The following is a 5,850-nucleotide window of genomic DNA, read 5'->3' on the forward strand; positions in this document are numbered from 1 at the left end:
TTTGAACAGTGGATTTAATTCAGAGTCTGGTCTGAGGACTGAAGTTCCAGAAAATCACCTTTGTTAAGCAGACTCCAAATTAATCAGGCCCTCAGTTTTGCAGGATATGTGTGCACAAAGTAGAATATGAAAACATAGAGATGGCAGATGTTTTTTCCTCCTGATTGTATTTCACTCTCTGATGTGGCACATGCGTTTCCTGGAATCATGTTTTCTAAGAATCTGAATTCAGAGCCTAAAGATGATTTACTTTACGAACTCAGAGCACAGGAAACTGGGCTAAATGGTATGTTAGGCCATGGAAAATCCTGGTGATCTCTGTCATCACAGGATGTGCCTGTGTGGTGATTAAAGGGCTGTGTAGTAAAGCTTGCATTACCCTAATCTGGTGTCTCTACCTATAGACTTTGTTAGATAAACACTGATGATTCTTCCACTGCCTTTGCTTCACGTTTGTAGTCTCCACTCAGACCAAGCACCTTCCTTCTATTCACTCATTTTTTTCTTCAGGCATTGTGGTAGGCAGAAAAAAAGTGGCCCCTAAAGATGCCCACATCCTCTCTCCTGGAACCTGAAAGTATGCTATGCTCAGTAGCAAAGGGAAGGTAAAGTCACAGATGGAATTAAGGTTGCTAATTAACCAACTTTAAGAAGAGGACTATTCTAGGTTATCCAGGTAGGATGAATGTGATCACAAGGGTTCTTAAATGTGGAAAGGGGAGGCAGAAGAGTTTGACTCAGAGTGAGGCAGTATGAGGTGACTAGATTGGCCATCACTGGCTTTGGAGACAGTAAGGGACCAGGAGCCTAGAAATGCTAGCAGCTTCAAGAAGCTGAAAAAGGCGAGTAAATGAATCCATCCCTCGAACCTCCAGAAAGAAATCTGCCCTGCTAACAACTCAGTTTTAGTCCAGTGAGACCTGTTTCAGACTTTTGACACTGAGAACTGTGAGATAACAAATATTTGTGTTGTTTCAAGCTGCCCAACTTGTGGTCACTTGTTAGAGCAGCCAATAGCATAGGCATATTATTATGTCCTGTTGCTTTACTTTTGTCTTAGGAAATATCTTGTATTTTAAAGGGATTTTTACCACTGAGAATTTCATCCAGTGTGAGTTGACTATAATGAACACCAACTTATTGATGACTTACCTTACTGTAGTTTTCTATATATTGACAACAAAACATGGGATATGGAGTAAAATAGTCGGAGTTCCAACTCTGGTTTTTCACTTGATGGTTCCGAGTTCTCTAATCAATTTGTTTTAAAGACTATCAATTTCCTAAACCACTATGCTTACTCAGCTGCTATACGTAACTGACCTGACACATAGAATGTTTTGAAGTTCAAATTGGAGATTGATACATAATTAAGACAATCAACTTGTTTTCTTAATTTACAATGACAGACATTAGATTGAAAGGGAATACTATTTAGAAGCTGACTAGCTTAGCAGGAGATATTTGCCCTATACCACTGTTTTTAAAACTCTGCCACTAGGCCAGTTGCGGTGGCTCACGCCTGTAATCCCAGCACTTTGGGAGGCTGAGGCAGTTGGATCAAGAGGTCAGGAGATCGAGACCATCCTGGCTAACACAGTGGAACCCTGTCTCTACTAAAAATACAAAAAATTAGCTGGGCATGGCGGCTGGCACCTGTAGTCCCAGCTACTTGGGAGGCTGAGGCAGGAGAATCTCTTGAACCCAGGAGGCAGGGGTTGCAGTGAGCTGAGATCGCACCACTGTACTCCAGCCTGGGCAACATAGTGAGACTCCATCAAAAAAAAAAAGCCCTCTGCCATTAATTTTGGTGGGAAGCTTGGTTGAGATGGGCAAAGGTTGAAGGAAGGGAGAGGTTGGGTGGTGAACTAATTTACTCCTTACCCACACTCAATTTAAACCAAAGCAATACCAATCTGTGTAAAATAGAATTTGAAGTAAAGGGAGAGGGTTCAAAGAAATTGAGAACCCTTGCACTGTATTATGTGAAAATGCAGATCCATGTAGCCTTGAATAGTTCCTCTGGCCTGTCTATGTCAACATTTGGAGATGCACAGCTCCTATAAGCAGGTGCATAGAAACAGAAGGATACATATTTGCATATAGGATTAAAAGAAATGACTTCCTTAAAACGTCTAGCACAGAGTTACAGTGTGTATTTTTAATACATTACAGTTGTTGAGTAAAGATGAGTATTTGATAACACTAAGTGATATGAAGCCAAGAAATGTAGTAGTGTTCGAATCCTCTCCACCTCCATTACCCTTGGGCTCTAACTTTAGACACTAGATAATTCCAGGACATAAGTGAAAACACATTTCAATTGCCCTCTATTCCGCTTACTTGGTAAATTAGCCTGCGCATTATTTTTAAAATGAATTTTGTTCTATTTCTAAAATGCCTTCTCTGGAAAGTTTCTGTCTGTTGAATTCATTATTTAAAATTGAATCTTACTGCTTTGGGTAAATATCAGTACGTTTATTATATATTTGCATTGTGCTGGCATTACGTAAGGATTCATACAGTGTTCCTTCTTATGAAGAGTGACATATTTTCTAAGAGGGGAAAACCACGGAAATGAATTCTCATAGTTTAATAAAATATATCCAGTGTCTGTCTTGCAAAATATTGTAATACCCTATAGTTAATAATACAATAATTAATATTCTTAAACATTTCCAAAAGACCAAGTATATTATGAAATTTTTTTTAAAAAAAAGACATTTATTCAGCACCACAATCAGACTATTACATTTAGCAATCAACAGCATGGGTGCAAAAAAATAAAAAAATAAAAATAAATTAAAAAAAAACTACATTAAAACCCTTTGTTGGAATGCTTTACACTTTCCACAGAACAGAAACTAAAATAACCTGTTATACAATTAGTTGCAAATACAGTCGTCGAATTTTTTGCCCATACACATGAGTATTTTTCTAAAACATTTCTTCTTTGTAACAGCTAGGCCCTGCCACCACTGTGCTTGGCTAAGTTTACAAATCTATTACAACCTGTAGCTTCCCTGTCACTTCTCTGGCTCTCCTCTCTTGCTAAGCTTTGTTTCCTAATTAAAACCTTCTACCACTGCCATAGCTACTGCTTCTACTGGAACCGCCATAGCCACCTTTGTTTCGTGGTTTGGCAAAGCATTGGCCTCCACCACCATAAGGGCCAGAGCTTCTGCCTCCAGAGTTTCCTCCCTTCATGGGTCCAAAATTTGAAGACTGATTGTTGTAATTGCCAAAATCATTGTAGCTTCCACCACCTCCAAAATTGCTTCCATCATTACCAAATCCATTATAGCCTTCCCCACTGCCACCATATCCACTGCCACCATGGCTGCCACCAAAGCCACCACAACCATTGAAGTTTCTTCCATGACCAAAGTTGTCATTCCCACTAAAACCACCTCCATGACCACCACCAAAGTTTCCAGAACCACTTCGGCCTCTTTGGCTGGATGAACACTAGCCATCTCTCACTTTGACAAGGCTTTCCTAACTTCACAGTTGTGGCCATTCACAGTATGGTATTTCTGAATGACAATCTTCTCCATGGAGTCATGGTCATCAAAGGTTACAAAGGCAAAGCCCCTTTTCTTGTCACTGCCTTGGTCAGTCATGATTTCAGTCACTTCAATTTTTCCAAACTGCTCAAAATAATTTCTTTGGTGATGTTCTTCAGTGTCTTCATTAATGCCATCAACAAATATCTTTTTCACAGTTAAGTGGGCACGGGGTCTTTGAGAATCTTCTCTTGAGACAGCTCTTTGGTCCCACAACTCTTCCATCCACCTTGTGTGGCCTTGCATTCATGGCTGCATCTACCTCCTCCACAGTGGCATATGTGACAAACCTAAAGCCCCTGGAGCACTTGGTGTTTGGATCTCTCATGACCACACAGTCCATGAGCATTCCCCACTGCTCAAAATGGCTCCTCAGGCTCTCATCAGTTGTTTCAAAGCTTAACCCTCCAAAGAAGAGCTTCCTCAGCTGTTAAGGCTCTTTAGGAGACTCAGACTTGGACATGATGGCAGAGAGAAGAGAGACTTTAACCATGCTTATTCGGTGGCGTCCACAGGCAGAAAGGCTATGAAAGTATTTTAAGCAAATAAATGTATTATAAATATTTACAGAACACAAGAATTCTTGCCATTATCAGAGGATGTGAAAAATATATTAGACATGATATGATCATTTCATTTGAATAAAGAAAGCACAATAAATTATCCCAAGAAAAAGTAGAAGAAACAAAAATATTAACTTTTAAAACTTACTAAGGTTGAGTGACAAAACTGATGTTTTTTCTTGGTAACTTTGTGATAATTTTTTTTGGGTAATTTCTGTTGAGATACACTATAAAAGTTTGATTTTATTTATAATTTTTATAATACCCTCTTCCCCCACACACTTTCTAGATGATAACAGCCTGAACTTCTATCATGTTTTTTTTTTTCTTTTAACATTTATTATTTTTTATCGTGGCAAAATACACATAATAGAACTTAACGTTTGAACCATTTTGAGTGACATTAAATCCATTCTTTTTTTTAATATTATTATTATACTTTAAGTTTTAGGGTACATGTGCACAATGTGCAGGTTTGTTACATATGTATCCATGTGCCATCTTGGTGTGCTGCACCCATTAACTCGTCATTTAGCATTAGGTATATCTCCTAATGCTGTCCCTCCCCCCTCCCCACCCCACAACAGTCCCCAGAGTGTGTTGTTCCCCTTCCTGTGTCCATGTGTTCTCATCGTTCAATTCCCACCTATGAGTGAGAACATGCGGTGTTTGGTTTTTTGTCCTTGTGATAGTTTACTGAGAATGATGATTTCCAGTTTCATCCATGTCCCTACAAAGGACACGAACTCATCATGTTTTATGGCTGCATAGTATTCCATGGTGTATATGTGCCACATTTTCTTAATCCAGTCTATCGTTGTCAGACATTTGGGTTGGTTCCAAGTCTTTGCTATTGTGAATAATGCCTCAATAAACATACGTGTGCATGTGTCTTTATAGCAGCATGATTTATAGTCCTTTGGGTATATGCCCAGTAATGGGATGGCTGGGTCAAATGGTATTTCTAGTTCTAGATCCCTGAGGAATCGCCACACTGACTTCCACAATGGTTGAACGAGTTTACAGTCCAACCAACAGTGTAAAAGTGTTCCTATTTCTCCACATCCTCTCCAGCACCTGTTGTTTCCTGACTTTTTAATGATGGCCATTCTAACTGGTGTGAGATGGTATCTCATTGTGGTTTTGATTTGCACTTCTCTGATGGCCAGTGATGATGAGCATTTTTGCATGTGTTTTTTGGCTGCACAAATGTCTTCTTTTGAGAAGTGTCTGTTCATGTCCTTCGCCCACATTTTGATGGTGTTGTTTGTTTTTTCTTGTAAAATTGTTTGAGTTCATTGTAGATTGTGGATATTAGCCCTTTGTCAGATGAGTAGGTTGCGAAAATTTTCTCCCATTTTGTAGGTTGCCTGTTCACTGTGATGGTAGTTTCTTTTGCTGTGCAGAAGCTCTTTAGTTTAATTAGATCCCATTTGTCAATTTTGGCTTTTGTTGCCATTGCTTTTGGTGTTTTAGACATGAAGTCCCTGCCCATGCCTATGTCCTCAACGGTATTGTCTAGGTTTTCTTCTAGGGTTTTTATTGGTTTAGGTCTAACATGTAAGTCTTTAATCCATCTTGAATTAATTTTTGTATAAGGTGTAAGGAAGGGATCCAGTTTCAGCTTTCTACATATGGCTAGCCAGTTTTCCCAGCACCATTTATTAAATAGGGAATCCTTATCCCATTGCATGTTTTTGTCAGGTTTGTCAAAGATCAGA

At 39.1% G+C, this 5,850-nt stretch overlaps 1 pseudogene; it reads right to left on the reverse strand.

Annotated features, from left to right (window-relative positions):
• Positions 1-3,069: 3,069 nt before the first annotated feature.
• Positions 3,070-4,029, reverse strand: LOC100593751 (annotated as a pseudogene).
• Positions 4,030-5,850: the final 1,821 nt, after the last annotated feature.

Source organism: Nomascus leucogenys, chromosome 19 (genome assembly GCF_006542625.1).
Source record: "Nomascus leucogenys isolate Asia chromosome 19, Asia_NLE_v1, whole genome shotgun sequence".
NCBI lineage: Eukaryota > Metazoa > Chordata > Mammalia > Primates > Hylobatidae > Nomascus > Nomascus leucogenys.